The 18,707-nt window shown below is 39.4% G+C and overlaps 1 long non-coding RNA gene across 1 annotated transcript; it reads right to left on the reverse strand.

Annotated features, from left to right (window-relative positions):
- Window positions 1-16,547: 16,547 nt before the first annotated feature.
- Window positions 16,548-17,976, reverse strand: LOC110896981. Its single transcript, XR_002568340.2, has 3 exons — window positions 17,853-17,976; window positions 17,326-17,379; window positions 16,548-16,844 (listed from the first exon to the last, which is right to left on the reverse strand). It is a non-coding gene; the product is annotated as an uncharacterized LOC110896981 (long non-coding RNA).
- Window positions 17,977-18,707: the final 731 nt, after the last annotated feature.

The following is an 18,707-nucleotide window of genomic DNA, read 5'->3' on the forward strand; positions in this document are numbered from 1 at the left end:
ATCTTGCTGTCTAATTCGAATTTATCAATTCTGTCGACTCAGCTAGCCTACCCATGTGTGACAACTCGAGTTTCTGACTTTCACTTTCGCATTAAATGCGCGTTGACTTTGACTGTTTGGTTGTTTGGATTGTGGACTTGAAATTGTACGCGTTGTGTTTTAAATGAAACGTATTGTCGTTTTGCCTATATGTGATTAACTTGCTGTGGTAGAAAATAATATTAGAATTATTAATTAAACACTTAGTCTAAATCACGAAACATGACATACAGTTCGAAGGATCTCGAAACATATCCTTCGATACGAAGGATCAACTTTCGATTCGAAGGATCTCGAAACATATCCTTCGACCGAGGATTCTATCCTTCGACATCTTTCGGCCCAGTCTTTCTAATGGGCTTGGCCCATTCCTGTGATACGTTTAAATACGTGAATGCATGTAAGTCGACGGTTAGTTTCAAAAACCCTAGTTCCCTTATGTGTGTGTGACGGCATATAGCAGACCTACTCTCTGTTCGAAGGATTTCATTCCGTAATCCAGATTTCCGGTTAGTGTGTGATGTTGTTTATGATGCTTTGATTTCATGGTTAATAAATTGTCTTGCAATATATTGTTAGTATGTTAATCGGATCTGTTTTGATGATGTTCAATGATGATGTCTTGTGGATCGGCTATGATAACCGGATATGTATGTTAGTATTGCAATATGTTGTTTGTATGTTAACCGGATATGTATGATAATTGGATATATGTTAATCGAATTGTTCATATTGTAATCGGACATGTTTATGTAATCGGCACCTATGTGTAAATCGGATAGTTTGAATGATTTTGTTATTCAGATTAGGGTTCTTGATAAACATGGGAATCATGCTTGTTTGATCTTGTTGATGTTAGCTGATTTGTGAAATTTGTGTTAATTGATAATCGGATAAACTTGGAAGCTTTGTGTAAACGTAACTGTTATTTGTCGAAGGATGGTAGTTACTCGAAACATAGTTGTGACCGAAAGATACTTGTTAGTCGAAACATAGTTGAGACCGAAAGATACATGTCCTTCGAACCATAGTAGTGTTGACCGAAGGATAGCTTTGACCGAACCATAGTAGTGTTGACCGAAGGATAGCTTTGACCGAAAGATGACATTGGTTCGAAACATAACATTCGGTCCGAATGATAACTGTGATAACTGTTTGTCGAAAGATCACTATGTGTCGAAAGATAACAGCTGGATCGAAAGATATTAGGGATTATGAACATACCTTGAATGATGGAACATGTGCTTGATTTATTTGGCATGCCATGCTTGGTGATGAACATTAACATTTGTATTCGTGCACACTAGCTGATGATTTAATGTGAAATAATACGTGTTGTGCCGATATGCAAACTGACTGTTAGGTGAACATTAAATTGCATGCGTATCATTGTGAACATGAACTGATTTGTTATACGTGCATACAATAGGACGTGATTAAATTACTTGTGAGTGCATAACCTAGCATACCGAGCAAACCAAGGTGAGTTCACACTCTTACCAAGGCATGGGATTCCCGGGGTGTTGGGAATGGGATTGAAAGGATAAGTTTGAATAGATATGCTACTGACACTATGACTGGACTACCACATTACTATCCTCGGATGTGAAGGATACTTATACTGATCACTATCCTCGGATGTGAAGGATACCTATACTGATCACTATCCTCGGTTGTGAAGGATACATACACTGATCACTATCCTCGGATGTGCAGGATACTTTACTTATATTGATCACTATCCTCGGTTGTGAAGGATACCTATAGTTACGAGTAGTCTAGTGGTTATGCAACGTGGAACACCACCACCAATAGAACATACAATCGGCCCAGTAGAGCCACCTGTTACAAACGAAGTTACTATTACGCATTTACTTTCTGTGAACTCGCTCAACTAGTTTGTTGATCATTCTGTTACATGCCTTGCAGATCGTTAGGTACTTGGAGCTTGCACTGGAGAAGCGGGTCGTTGTGGACAAGGATCGTGGCTTTTCTGTTGAACTATTATGACACTTAACATTGTTAACTACTACTGGATTATTTACTATGCTTCCGCTACATTTTGAAACTATGGTTTTGTTTGAACACCTTTCGTGTTGAATGGATGGTTTACCTTTATTTTACTTAATATTAATTACACGTTCAATATGATTGGTGGCTTGATCCTGGTCAGTCACGCTCCCAAGCGGTGATACTCCGCGTGTGGAATTTGGGGGTGTGACAGATTGGTATCAGAGCCATTGGTTATAGAGAACTTGGTTTTAATATGGAAAAACGTTTTTATTAAAACCAGACTATAACCAGAACAGTGCTCTCAACGATCCACAACGACGCTTCGCTCCACGTGCAAGACTCAACTTCCTAGGTAATGAGGTTTATGTTTATTGCCTACATACTAGAATTTGCATAGAACTTTGCTCGTAGTATGCTTACATTACTTTGCTCACAACTTGTCATTGCATGAGAATACTTATGTGCTTACACTCTTCTGTCATCGCACTATTCGCGAACCTTTCTCACTTATGTTGCCTTTGATGTGAAGATCAATGGCCGCACGAATTACCATGACTCAAGCCCAGCTAGAGGCTCTCGTTGCTGCGGCAGTTGCAGCCGCCCAAGCAGGTAGTATACCCTGCAGTATAGACACTAGGATCTTTAGATCCTACATTAATTCTCGTACTTAACTTTGCCCTATTCGTACACAATAGGTCAACCCGCTCAGCAACAACCTGGGTGCACCTTCAAGAATTTCATGGAATGTCGCCCTAGTTCGTTCAGTGGCACGGAGGGAGCAGTTGGACTCCTCCACTGGTTTGAAAAGCTCGAGTCAGTTTTCGAGATGTGTGAATGCCCTGAGGCTCGCAGGGTGAAGTTCGCCACTGGCACACTTGAAGGGATTGCGCTCACTTGGTGGAACGCACAAGTGCAGATCTTAGGGTTGGCAGCTGCTAACGCCACACCCTGGAATGATTTCAAAGAACTGATCAAGAGGGAATACTGCACTAGAGAAGACATTCACAAGTTGGAGGACGAGTTGTATAACTTGAAAATGGTTGGTTCGGAAATCGAAGCTTACACCAAGAGATCAAATGAGTTGGCTGTGTTATGTCCAACTATGGTGGACCCTCCATACAAGCGTATTGAGTTGTATCTCAAAGGATTGGCACCAGAAATACAGAGCCACGTTACCTCGGCTAACCTCAACAACATCCAGGAAATCCAGCGTCTCGCTCATCGCATCACCGATCAGGCAGTGGATCAGAACAAACTGCCTAAGCGTATCAGTGCTACTGCTTCTACTACACTTGCTACTCCCAGTGAAAGTAAGAGAAAATGGGATGGGGATTCTAGCAAGGGATCAGCTTCAGTGCAGTCGCAAGCTCAACAGCGAAAGACAGACAGTTACCAGAGTCCAAGTCAGCACTCCTCAGGCAGCCACAGACAGGGAGGGTATCGAGGAAACCTTCCAAAGTGTAACACCTGCAACAAACATCACAGTGGCCAGTGTAATAAGGTTCGTTGTCAAAGATGCCTCAAGATGGGTCATGAGGCCAAAGATTCTAGAAGCGCTCGACCTGCGAACCAGAATCAGCAGCAGCCACCAGCACAGCAGAATCAACAGCAGGGTAACAAAGGGTGTTTTCAGTGCGGTGCAGAGGGTCACTTCAAAAGGCATTGCCCTCAGTTGAACAGGAACCAGAACAACAACAACAATCAGGGTAATGGTAACAACAACAACGGGGGAAACAACAACAACAACGGCAATGAAGCTCGTGGTCGTGCTTTTGTGTTGGGTCGAGGAGATGCAGTGAATGATCCCAATGTAGTTATGGGTAAGTTTCTTCTCGACGATATTTATGTTACTGTCTTATTTGATTCGGGTGCTGATACAAGCTATATGTCATTGAAAATGAGTAAATTGTTAAAACGTACACCAACACCCCTAGACACCAAACACGTCGTAGAACTAGCCAATGGTAAAAGTGTAGAAGCCGCACAGGTAGTCAAGGGTTGTAGTATTGTTCTAGCGGGTCAGACTTTCTCGATTGATCTCATACCCATAGTTTTGGGTAGTTTCGACGTCGTCATCGGTATGGATTGGTTATCCCAACATCACGCGGAGATCTTATGCAAGGAAAAAGTTATTCGTATACCTCGCTCCAGTCAAGAACCTCTCGAAGTACAAGGTGACAAGAGTGGTGCTGTGGTTGGCATCATCTCATTCTTAAAGGCGCAGAAATGTTTACGAAAGGGGCATACTGCCATTCTGGCACTTGTCACTGACGCATCTGCAAAGGAAAAGAAGCTGGAGGATATACCAGTTGTGCGTGATTTTCCTCAAGTGTTTCCTGAAGATTTACCTGGTTTACCTCCTCATCGTCAAGTCGAGTTTCAGATTGAGTTAGCTCCTGGAGCAGCACCAATAGCCCGCGCACCGTATCGTTTAGCTCCAACCGAATTGGAAGAACTGTCGAAGCAGCTACAAGAGCTCTTGGAAAAGGGCTTTATTCGTCCAAGCTCTTCGCCTTGGGGAGCTCCAGTGTTATTTGTGAAGAAGAAAGACGGTACGTTCAGGATGTGCATCGACTACCGCGAACTCAATAAGGTGACGGTGAAGAACCGTTATCCTCTTCCGCGTATAGATGACCTATTCGACCAGTTGCAAGGGTCGTGTTACTATTCCAAGATTGATTTAAGGTCTGGGTATCATCAGCTGAGAGTCCGGGATGAGGACGTCTCCAAAACCGCTTTCAGAACTCGCTACGGTCATTACGAGTTTCTTGTCATGCCATTCGGGCTTACGAACGCGCCTGCAGTCTTCATGGATCTTATGAACATGGTGTGCAAACCTTATCTTGATAAGTTTGTTATCGTTTTCATCGACGACATTTTGATTTACTCCAAGAGTCAGGAGGAGCACGAGCAGCACTTACGTCTTATCTTGGAACTTCTTCGAAAAGAGCAACTGTACGCAAAGTTTTCGAAATGCGACTTCTGGCTTCGTGAAGTTCACTTCTTAGGTCATGTGGTGAACAAGGATGGGATTCATGTCGATCCATCCAAGGTTGATTCGATCAGAAACTGGCCAGCACCGCGTACACCGACTGAAATACGCCAATTCTTGGGTTTGGCGGGTTACTACAGGCGATTTATTAAAGACTTCTCCAAGATCGCGCAACCACTTACTATGCTAACACAGAAAGGTGTCGTTTACAGATGGGGTAATACGCAAGAGACCGCTTTTCAGTACTTAAAGGATAGGCTTTGCAGCGCACCTATTCTCTCATTGCCAGAGGGCACAGATGACTTCGTGGTATACTGTGATGCATCCATCCAGGGTCTTGGATGTGTGTTGATGCAACGTGATAAAGTGATAGCCTACGCTTCTCGGCAACTCAAGGTTCATGAACGGAACTACACGACGCACGATTTAGAGCTGGGAGCTGTTGTTTTCGCGCTTAAGATATGGCGACACTACCTGTACGGTACCAGATGCACGATTTACACCGATCACAGGAGTCTCGAGCATATTCTTAAGCAAAAGGATTTGAATATGCGTCAACGGAGATGGGTTGAACTTCTAAACGACTATGAATGCGCCATCAAGTACCATCCAGGCAAAGCCAATGTTGTGGCTGACGCCCTCAGTCGGAAAGACACTCTACCTAAGCGCGTGCGAGCGCTACAGCTTACTATTCAGTCCAGTCTTCCTGCACAGATACGAGCTGCTCAGTTAGAAGCACTGAAACCCGAAAACGTCAAAGCTGAAGCCTTACGCGGCTCAAGGCAACGCATGGAACAAAAGGAAGACGGCGCCTACTATGTAACGGGGCGTATTTGGGTCCCACTTTATGGCGGTTTACGCGAACTTGTAATGGATGAAGCTCACAAGTCTCGCTATTCGGTACATCCAGGGTCGGATAAAATGTACCACGACATCAGCACTACCTATTGGTGGACTAGTATGAAGGCTCACATCGCCACCTATGTTGGCAAATGCTTAACCTGTGCGAGAGTCAAGGTTGAATATCAGAAACCATCTGGTCTACTTCAGCAGCCTAAGATACCGCAATGGAAATGGGAAGAAATTTCCATGGATTTCGTTACGGGCTTACCTAGATCCCAGCGTGGGAATGACACTATTTGGGTGATTGTTGATCGACTCACCAAGTCTGCACACTTCCTGCCGATTAAGGAAACGGACAAGTTCTCCACTCTCGCAGACGTCTATCTTAAAGAAGTTGTTTCGAGGCACGGAGTGCCCACCTCTATTATTTCGGATCGCGATGCACGATTCACATCAGAGCTTTGGCAAGCGATGCACAAATCCTTCGGCTCACGATTAGACATGAGCACAGCATATCATCCTCAGACGGATGGGCAGTCTGAGCGAACTATCCAAACTCTAGAAGACATGCTTCGAGCGTGTGTCATTGATTTCGGCAACGGCTGGGAAAAGCACCTCCCTTTAGTGGAGTTTTCATACAATAACAGCTATCACACCAGCATTCAAGCCGCTCCATTCGAGGCATTGTACGGACGTAAATGCCGGTCACCTCTCTGTTGGGCAGAGGTGGGGGATAGCCAGATTACGGGTCCAGAGATTGTAGTGGACGCCACAGAAAAGATTGCACAGATACGACAACGCATGGCGGCAGCACGCGACCGTCAGAAAGCCTACGCGGACAAGCGTAGAAAACCATTGGAATTTGAGGTCGGGGACCGGGTTTTATTGAAAGTTTCACCCTGGAAGGGTGTGGTTCGATTTGGTAAACGAGGCAAACTGAACCCGCGGTACGTCGGACCATTCGAAATCTTAGAAAAGATTGGCAAAGTAGCCTACAGGTTAAACCTACCAGCAGAACTCGGTGCAGTTCACAATGTATTTCACGTGTCGAGTCTGAAGAAATGCCTATCAGATGAGACCCTTATAGTTCCTTTTAAGGAACTCACTATCGACGAGCGGTTGCAGTTCGTCGAGGAACCAGTTGAAATCACGGACCGGGATGTTAAGGTCCTCAAACACAAGAGAATCCCTCTTGTTCGAGTTCGTTGGAACTCCCAGCGTGGTCCAGAGTATACCTGGGAACGCGAAGATCAGATGAAAGAAAAGTACCCCCAGCTATTTGAAACCAATGCATCCACTTCTGAGGCTGAAGCTACTACTACTGAATTTCGGGACGAAATTCCAAATCAACGGGAGGATGATGTGACACCCCAGGAAAACCAGTGAACGATGTAACTTACCTAGCTTCCTCAGTGAGTGCGTACCAAATTTCGGGACGAAATTTCTTTTAAGTTGGGGATAATGTGACAACTCGAGTTTCTGACTTTCACTTTCGCATTAAATGCGCGTTGACTTTGACTGTTTGGTTGTTTGGATTGTGGACTTGAAATTGTACGCGTTGTGTTTTAAATGAAACGTATTGTCGTTTTGCCTATATGTGATTAACTTGCTGTGGTAGAAAATAATATTAGAATTATTAATTAAACACTTAGTCTAAATCACGAAACATGACATACAGTTCGAAGGATCTCGAAACATATCCTTCGATACGAAGGATCAACTTTCGATTCGAAGGATCTCGAAACATATCCTTCGACCGAGGATTCTATCCTTCGACATCTTTCGGCCCAGTCTTTCTAATGGGCTTGGCCCATTCCTGTGATACGTTTAAATACGTGAATGCATGTAAGTCGACGGTTAGTTTCAAAAACCCTAGTTCCCTTGTGTGTGTGTGACGGCATATAGCAGACCTACTCTCTGTTCGAAGGATTTCATTCCGTAATCCAGATTTCCGGTTAGTGTGTGATGTTGTTTATGATGCTTTGATTTCATGGTTAATAAATTGTCTTGCAATATATTGTTAGTATGTTAATCGGATCTGTTTTGATGATGTTCAATGATGATGTCTTGTGGATCGGCTATGATAACCGGATATGTATGTTAGTATTGCAATATGTTGTTTGTATGTTAACCGGATATGTATGATAATTGGATATATGTTAATCGAATTGTTCATATTGTAATCGGACATGTTTATGTAATCGGCACCTATGTGTAAATCGGATAGTTTGAATGATTTTGTTATTCAGATTAGGGTTCTTGATAAACATGGGAATCATGCTTGTTTGATCTTGTTGATGTTAGCTGATTTGTGAAATTTGTGTTAATTGATAATCGGATAAACTTGGAAGCTTTGTGTAAACGTAACTGTTATTTGTCGAAGGATGGTAGTTACTCGAAACATAGTTGTGACCGAAAGATACTTGTTAGTCGAAACATAGTTGAGACCGAAAGATACATGTCCTTCGAACCATAGTAGTGTTGACCGAAGGATAGCTTTGACCGAACCATAGTAGTGTTGACCGAAGGATAGCTTTGACCGAAAGATGACATTGGTTCGAAACATAACATTCGGTCCGAATGATAACTATGATAACTGTTTGTCGAAAGATCACTATGTGTCGAAAGATAACAGCTGGATCGAAAGATATTAGGGATTATGAACATACCTTGAATGATGGAACATGTGCTTGATTTATTTGGCATGCCATGCTTGGTGATGAACATTAACATTTGTATTCGTGCACACTAGCTGATGATTTAATGTGAAATAATACGTGTTGTGCCGATATGCAAACTGACTGTTAGGTGAACATTAAATTGCATGCGTATCATTGTGAACATGAACTGATTTGTTATACGTGCATACAATAGGACGTGATTAAATTACTTGTGAGTGCATAACCTAGCATACCGAGCAAACCAAGGTGAGTTCACACTCTTACCAAGGCATGGGATTCCCGGGGTGTTGGGAATGGGATTGAAAGGATAAGTTTGAATAGATATGCTACTGACACTATGACTGGACTACCACATTACTATCCTCGGATGTGAAGGATACTTATACTGATCACTATCCTCGGATGTGAAGGATACCTATACTGATCACTATCCTCGGTTGTGAAGGATACATACACTGATCACTATCCTCGGATGTGCAGGATACTTTACTTATATTGATCACTATCCTCGGTTGTGAAGGATACCTATAGTTACGAGTAGTCTAGTGGTTATGCAACGTGGAACACCACCACCAATAGAACATACAATCGGCCCAGTAGAGCCACCTGTTACAAACGAAGTTACTATTACGCATTTACTTTCTGTGAACTCGCTCAACTAGTTTGTTGATCATTCTGTTACATGCCTTGCAGATCGTTAGGTACTTGGAGCTTGCACTGGAGAAGCGGGTCGTTGTGGACAAGGATCGTGGCTTTTCTGTTGAACTATTATGACACTTAACATTGTTAACTACTACTGGATTATTTACTATGCTTCCGCTACATTTTGAAACTATGGTTTTGTTTGAACACCTTTCGTGTTGAATGGATGGTTTACCTTTATTTTACTTAATATTAATTACACGTTCAATATGATTGGTGGCTTGATCCTGGTCAGTCACGCTCCCAAGCGGTGATACTCCGCGTGTGGAATTTGGGGGTGTGACACCATGAACGTGGCAACCCTATGGTGAAAGGTGTTCCGTCGCGCCACGCGAAGGAGACAGGTCTCCCTGTCGCGACACGCGGGGGAGACCATTTTCCAGCTATAAATAGAAGGGTGTGGGACTGAGATTTTTGCAATTGAACGACGTTCAAATTCGTTTCCTACACTGAGTCATTCACTTTCTCATTCAAAACACACACAACACGAAACGCTGCCGCGATAACAGGGTAATAACTCGATCACAAAAGCTACGTTTCAAACGGTTCAATTCTTTTCCTTCAGCTTCTATTATAGCTAGGGTATTATATTCTAAATCCCGAAACTCTGCTCGTTATTAGAATAATAACTCTAATCACTAGTACGATACTCTATCCGATCGATTGAAACTATCCGACAGGATGTTTAAGTGTTATCCTTTGTCATTAGTCGTGATTCCGACAGGATGTTTGAGTACCACCCGAACTCGGAGAATACTCTGTCATTCGTTGTGAATCCGACGGATGTTTAAGTGATTGCACTTTATCATTCGTTGTGAGGGTTTTATCTCGTGATTATCGTTAAAGTTGAATTGAGTTAATACACTAATACGAGTTCCCTTGTATCTAGAAATTAGAACTCGTAAGCAGGAAGCTGCTAGAATACTTAAAAGCTAAGTAAACTTAATAAATTAAATAAACTTAGCAGTTAAGTTAGCTGAGTAGATTAATTTGTTAATTAAGTTAAGTATGATTAAATAATCAGTTAATCAATATTAATTAAGCTAACAAGATTAATTAAGCTAAGTAAGATTTATTAAAAAATAGATATATATGGGGTCGTATGAGAACGTTTAATATTAATAATTAAATATATTATTTTTGACCTTACTCCGTTTTTAATGAAACTTAGGTTAAAACATAGATAAAAATATGCTCGTTCTAAAGACATATTCGTCGTTTTATAAAACGTCATATTTTAAAAGTTATACGAGAAAAACGAGTGAAGCAGCTGAATTAATATATATATAAGCAAGCTAGCTAGCATGTCAAGCAGGTAGGTAGACATGTCAATTTATCCCACATCGACCAGAAGATTTGTTGAGGTGCTTGCTTGCTTGCTATAAATAAGAACCTAAGATTTCATTCTTCGTTGCTCATTTCTTTTCTTCTTCTCTCTATACGCTGCTGTTCTAACTAATAATCACCGATGCGATATTCTATCCGATCGATTCAGGAACCAACTAATGGATGCCAAAGTATTATACTTTTTGAGTTCGTTAAACGGATGCCAAAGTGTTATACTTTGTGAGTTCGTTAAACGGATGCCAAAGTACTGTCTGAATAAGACTATACTTTGTGAATTTCGTTAAGGTTCGGATCTCGTGACCATCGTTAGGTTTGATGTGGTTTTACACTAATACGTATTCCACTCTATTAAACTAAATGTTTAACTACCCGAAACTCTACACCATACTCCTACAATCAAAATGGATGCTGAATCATCAGAAGATCCAAAATAATAAAGTATACGCTTAATTATCAGAAAGAGTAGAATCAAGAAGCTTGTTAAATCAATAGTGCATGCTTATACTGTGAGTCATTCTCTTTTTATCAACTGTTTTACAATACTCCAAATTATTTTCCAAAGTTATAATTACAGGGATTAAGTCTTTGTAATCGCCAAATTTACAGCCAGTATGTGGGGTATTGTGCACATTACTACTGTTTGTATCATTTTAGGTGAGCGAGCCTAAATCATGATATACACTATTAGATAGTCGGACCTAAATAGTGATTTACGTCACTTGTGGGTGAAGGACCCAACAGTGATATGACCACAGTCACAAATCCGGTCGAGTGACAAATACTGTGGGTAGTTGGTTGATATGGAAACATTGTAATCGCTCTTAATACTGTGAATTATAGCAAATATACTTTTATATAAACCTGAATGAACTCACTTAGTATTTCCCGCTGACAAAACTTTTTTAAAACGCGTTTCAGGTAACTACAGTAGAATGGAGTAAGGATTGGATCCGGCACTGAAGGACTTCAAGAAGTGGCTTATTTTACTATTAAATTAAATTAAGAAATATTGTTTTTATTAAAAGCTACCTTTGTAAAATATGAGATTATTCCATCTAAATAAAATCCGGTGTTTTCTAAACTCTGATATTTGTCCTAACTCACGGTCCTGATGAAATTTCCGCTGCAATGTTTTTCAAAAATAATCACTGGTACCACTGGGCTGCTCACGGCTCCCGATTCCGCCCAGGGTGGGTCGGGGGTCGTGACAATTAGCTTGAGAATTTGGATTCAATTGCTTGATTTGCTTGAGCTAGGGTTTCCCCCTCCCCTGCCTTGTTCGATCGATCCCCCAGACACACTTACAGTGTGTTTGGGGTTATAATTGTTTTATTTATTTAACTTAACATCTTTACACTTTCACCCCCTTTACTTAGTTGTTAATTACAATTCTAATCTTAAAACCACATTTAACTACCATCTTGCCATAAACCCTTAACTATGTTTAGTCTATTATTTATCCTCACTTATTTTATTGTGTTATCGTTTTTGGGGTGTTACAAGTCTACCCCCCTTAAAAGAGGTTTCGTCCCCGAAACCTTTCTCATTCCAACTAGACCAATTCTACTCCTACTTTTTCGTCTTTTCATTCACGATGCTTACTACAACATAGATGCATTCGAGATCTTGGCAAGAGTTTCATTCATGCATAAACGTCTTTGTACGCATTGTCCCTCCGTTCTTAAATTAAGTAAATTACTTTCATAATCACCTATAAGTCAGAATCTGGTCCAGGGCTCTTATTAGCGTCGTTTTCACTTTATAATGCCAGTTCCTAGCATACATCATCACTAACGATTCGTCCATTGGAATTTATTCCAATGTATACTATTGGTCGTACAAGCTTATGCTTACGGCTTGTTTCTATCTTTCTAAATAAGCGTAACATATTCATACATTTACTAATATAAATAAATCAATTTATTTTATTCCACACACGAATCATGCACGGCATAATTCATTATTGTAATTATAAGCAACCCCATCATCCCATTACTAACGTTCTTCCAATTACTTTCTTGCTCATATGAGGGCTTAGCATAACATTATACGTATACTATAGACATTTAATGACTTAGTGGTACTAATACAAAGCTTCCCACTTCCTAATTACTTTTTCATACTTAATACGAGTATAAGGCATCATTCTACGGTTACCACCGTCACTTGAACTAATTACAAGTTTGAGTTTAGCCTTGAATTTAATCCTTCGCACCCTTTATTATTAGCTCCTTGCATGAACTACTTTTGATAACAACTAGGTATGTTGTGTATGAGCACCATACTAGCGTTTAACCAATTCAGCTCAAACTTTCATTTAAGGTCTTTAATTCTCCCTCTTTATGACATTCATACCTTCTCACGCTGACCATTACAGGTCGATCACTATATAGCATACCATAATTATTCTACCATTCATTTTGTTCACACTTACAAATAAATCTACGGATTCTTAATCATTAACTAAGAATTAAACATTTTACTAACCTCGCTTTCAATGTATAAGTCGGTTATCCGTGTGCCGGATCGATCCGCTTCTTTATATGTACCTTCCGTACCAGAATTGGTCTAATTCATTCATGAAATATGCTCCCACTCGTGGGCATCCTTCCACTAGCTTCAATACTATCATTTCACTAAGAATTCCATCATATTTATCTATAAATAAATAATTAGCACATAACCTTTCATAATTGTGTCCTACAGGGTGTTTGTTCGCCTATTGTCTCTTTCAAAATTTTCTTACGTACATGCTAATCATATCATACATTCCATTTCTTTTTATTGGTTATCTCGCCAACTTTCGCAGTTTGACCTTTCAGTGTCAGATTAACACCCCCTTACCTATTGTAGTTGCATCGAGGTACACGTTCGTACCTTATACTTGCATAATTGCAAGGACTTCATTTATTTCGTTTGACCTTTCGGAGGTCTAATTGTAAATACATTCTCACATATGGGTATCAGTTATCCTATTCTGTCACACCATTCTCTAGTCGAGCCCTATGCTCCTATTAAAAATATAATCTTTTTATACCTACCTGGCGCGGGTCAGAACCCTTGACTCGTCATTCATACTTTGCAACGGTTAATACTTTTCAAACTGTGACAATGCATGCCCATACATTATGCTCACCTATAAGTAATAAACTTGACAAATCGAATATTAAATACCGGGTTCAAATGGCGATGGCCATTTGACCCGTATGACTCATTTGAGTCTCGTTTTTAGTTTCTATTCTTATTCGTTTAATCCGTCTTCATTTACGGATTCGAACTTTTAATTCATTACCTTTCATTATTACTAGTTTGACCCGTGCTTGCTTACGGATTCAACCTTTCATTCCTTACATGGTCGAATCCATTTCTCAGATTCAAACATTTTCCTCCGTACCTTCCTTTCTTCTGCCGTAACATTTACCATGCCATTTCTTACGAAACGTTTTCATATTAATCTTCTACATTCAACTTCGAGTGTTGGGTCCTAACACTTAATTCCATGTCCTATTTCATGTAGCGCGTCTCAACGCGACACTTTACATCCTATTTCTAGTGGTGTTCCCACCCTTCTTTCTTAAGTTTGTCTTACATTCAATCGTAGGCTTATACTTTTCATTCTTATCCTTCTTTCTTTCTTATATTGATCCGTTCCTTTAAGAATCGTTAGACCCCTTTTTGCTAGCTTGACCGGACATAAGTGAGGTGATTCTCATGTTTTTCTCGAGCTTCGGTCAATACATGACCATCCCTTAATATACCATTTCCATTTGTTTGTTCACCGTATTAGGTGTTAATGTTCTCTAACATGTCTTTCACTAATGAGTATTCTACTTTACACGTATTTCTTACGTAATACTTCCAGCATTTGTAAGCAATTATTATTCACTGACTTCTACAATATAACCTTTTAAGGTCAACCACCACCCAGTACTTTTGTATATAAGTATTGTAGTACGAGTTGTTCTTACTTTCAATTCGAACACACTTACAAAACGCCTTTAGCTAACATCTGAACTATTATCCTTTCCATACCTTTCATTAACATTACCAAGTTCTCATTTAATTATACGTTCCACTTAATTTCAATTATTCTAACACGCATACATCTTTATGTAAATACATTCGAAGTGATTGCAAATTCACCTTCCTTTAGCGTCCATGCTCATGCTTACTTTATTACTTCCTCTTAACCCTTTTTGCCATCCATGCTCAAGTAAATTGACAGGATTCCCATCCTTACATATCAGTACTTTCGTAATATCATTAGTTTATGTGAGCATATATACGACTGTTCACTTTCTTTCTATTCATACGTTAATCGACTTTCGTTAGTAGAATTTCGTATAAGTGAGACGTTCATTAATAGTTATCTCATTTCAAATCCATACAACTAAACTATCATCCATCATAACACGTAATTTATCTAGTACGTAACACATTAACTCTTTACTTAAACAATTGTGTCTAATGGCCATCTCATGATATCCCTATACTGTTGACCTTCAGAAGGTCAACTGTCTCATTTACACACTTCAAACCTTCGAACATGTATTCATCTAAATATGGTAGGTCATAATAATAATATCCTGCGTATCTCATACTCGTATTGTACGACACGTACAATTTACGTGATCCTCTAGACAATACACATATACATTCACATACACGTATTTTCACATGCTAATGCTCCATGATTCTACAATTAGCAAATTTCATTCGAAACAACTATATAACATAATTTCAACATATCCTTTACTAATTAGCTCGTATGATTCACATTTAGCACATATTCGCCTCTTAATCATACTAAAGCAAATCATTAAATACACATAAGCATCACACCATTCATGTATAAGGTACAAGCCTCTAATGCATAATTCTATCAAAGCATACATTCATCCGAATTTTCATACGAATTCTAACTCCACTTTATACATTCGTCATTCATTTCATGCCATTCCATACGTTACATTCGATTTTTATAAATTTTACTTTATCGCCGACGGTCTAATCTTCTTATAACTTGACAGGAACATAAAACGGGCATTTCTGAGAAGTATGGGAACTTAAATCATAATTCACAAGCTTCAATACATCATAGTTCATTAGTCCATAATTACTTCGTTCGCATTCTTATATTTTAAGCTTTACTCGCTTTTTCAGCTTTCATCATTCTTTCGTGTCATTCGACACATTACCTTCGAGTTTGATAAATTTCTTTCTAACGTAACCACTAATCGTGGTTGCATATATCTTACTAGGCCTTATATAGACCCTACACGAACATTCATTAGGCTTTTGAACGACTTAGAAACTCATAATACGAAAACAAGACGAAACAAAAACTTTTCAGCGGATTTGAATTCCGCTATCCGTAGGCGACGGCTTCGCACCCCGTCGGCGATGGGCTCTGTAAACGTGCGTCGCCCGTAAACGTCCGTAGACAGCTAGCTAAGCCGTCGGCAAACATGAGGGCGTCGGCGACGGCCCTTCCTTTGCTGAATCGCTGAAAAATTTTGCCCAGACACAGCTGTGTTGATTATCTGAGTACAATGTCACACAGCTGTGTCAGCCTTGCTACACCCCCTGATCTCAGCAACAAGCATCAATGGTCCACACAGCTGTGTCACTTAACGACACAACTGTGTGCGACGCCAGATCTGATATAACCCAATGTTTAACTCCCATTATTACTATTTCACATACTTAACTTAAATATTTATCATAAACACACTATACATACTTGTATTAAACAAAAACTTAAAGTTTTACCTCATTGGCGATCTCGGAGTGAGCACACATTTGCACGAGCCGTCGGTTTGAGTTCAAGCACTATTACTCTTGCTCGAATCCCTCAAACCTAGGCTCTGATACCAACTTGTTAGAACCCCACTTTTCGTTGATGGAATAATGACCAATAGTTTTTACTAGAAGCATAAACCTTTAAATGTACTAATATCATTAATGCATAATTTTACAAAATTTGGGCATGACCCGTCCGTAAAACGAGTATACCCCTGTTTGAACCATAATCAAGACAAATACCATTCTACAAGATACTACTAAAACCAAAACATCGAATGCTAAAAAAGTGTGTCTACCAATAAATTGTACAAAAAGATATTTTGACCCAAAACATTAGTATCAACTAGCGGAAGCGCTTGGCATCACATATGAAGAACACGTGCTCGCTCCAATTCACCGAGTCACCTAAATTAAGGATTTACCTACATTTAACAACAAGCTTTAGAAAGTTAGTCATAATACTTATTTTGCTTATGATACCACTTTTTAGTTGCATTCGTTTATATACTTTCATTACTCTTACGCATTCGATTACCCATTTAAATGGGTTAAGGCATATACTCTCATAATGAGATTCAAGCATACCACTTACGACCCGGTAATATCGGGTTAATTGCTTTCAACATAAATCTTTCGTTCTATCCATATAACGGATTGAACTTCATACTTTCGTTATTGCATTCATGACCACCCGTACTAAACGGTTGGTACTATATTCTTACTCGACATGGTTCGACTCGAACCGGTCGACTTGCATAGCATAATATAACCTTCGTTAGCATAACCAAATCCGCAAGGGATTTGCTATCTACTACTTTCTAGCCACCATAATCATTGTAACAAGGGTTGTTTTTCATAACATAAACGAAATGTAAATAAGGTTTTGTATGCAACGAAACATACCTCGGTCTTGCGTGCCTTCCGTTTTCTTAGTGCTCGTACCTTCTTCCTTCACGCCTACATTACAACATTCATTCATTCATTTAGTCTATCTACTTCATTCTACCATTTTCCATGTTACACATACATTTATCTCTTAAGCATTTCATCAAACACTTGGTAGGCGTCATAATTAAGGTATAAGATACAAGTCTTTAAAGCATATCTTTACTAGTTCATCATTACCCAACATTCACATCTATTCTAATTGCATAATTATTTCCTCCTACATCAATTTATCTAGCATTCAAGTGTTACAAACGAGATCATATATCAAGATAACATACAATCTTAATCATTATGATCTTCCTAATCATAACATAATTTCACAAAGTGGGTTTTCACTACAACCCTTCATATAACCTAAATCAAACATGATTCTTGTTCTAGAAAGCAATTTCTAACTCAGATTTCCTACAATTGATACAAGAAATCGTGATTGGGTTTAACCCCTCATTCTACAAATCATATTTTCAGAAAATTAAGCTTACTACTTAAGAAATTGGGGTTAGCTATTCGAATTTAATGACTTATGCACTGGATTAGCTTGAGAATTTGGATTCAATTGCTTGATTTGCTTGAGCTAGGGTTTCCCCCTCCCCTGCCTTCGATCGATCCCCCAGACACACTTACAGTGTGTTTGGGGTTATAATTGTTTTATTTATTTAACTTAACATCTTTACACTTTCACCCCCTTTACTTAGTTGTTAATTACAATTCTAATCTTAAAACCACATTTAACTACCATCTTGCCATAAACCCTTAACTATGTTAAGTCTATTATTTATCCTCACTTATTTTATTGTGTTATCATTTTTGGGGTGTTACACATATTGAGTAAATTAATATATTACCCTTTATGTTTTAAAATAATTGTGCATATGTGTCATAGTCTGATTGGTGGAGGGGAGTTCTCGCGGTTCTCGCAACTGTGAATGGTTTTCATTTTAGCAGTCCCTATATATATATATATATATATATATATATATATATATATATATATATATATAGAAAAAGTCTAACATACAATAGGGCTTATCGTACGATACGTACGTGATCATCCCAGTCGTACGATCTGGTGCGAATTCAATCTTCGCGTGTTATAAAAAGGCAAATGAAATCGCATGGCTTGAAAATGCAATGAAATCGCATGTTTTGAAATCCCATGCAAATGAAATTGCATGTGAAAAAATGGCTAGCATGGGGTAACGTGAAAAATGGCGTTTTCTATGGACCCCATAAAATAATTTAGTTGGAACCCATAACAATGAGAGTGAGCCTGGTGCATTGGTAAAACTCCTTGTTTACACACAAAAGGTCCCCGGTTCGATGCCTATTTGTTTCGT

The sequence above is a fragment of the Helianthus annuus genome, chromosome 12 (genome assembly GCF_002127325.2).
Source record: "Helianthus annuus cultivar XRQ/B chromosome 12, HanXRQr2.0-SUNRISE, whole genome shotgun sequence".
Lineage (NCBI taxonomy): Eukaryota > Viridiplantae > Streptophyta > Magnoliopsida > Asterales > Asteraceae > Helianthus > Helianthus annuus.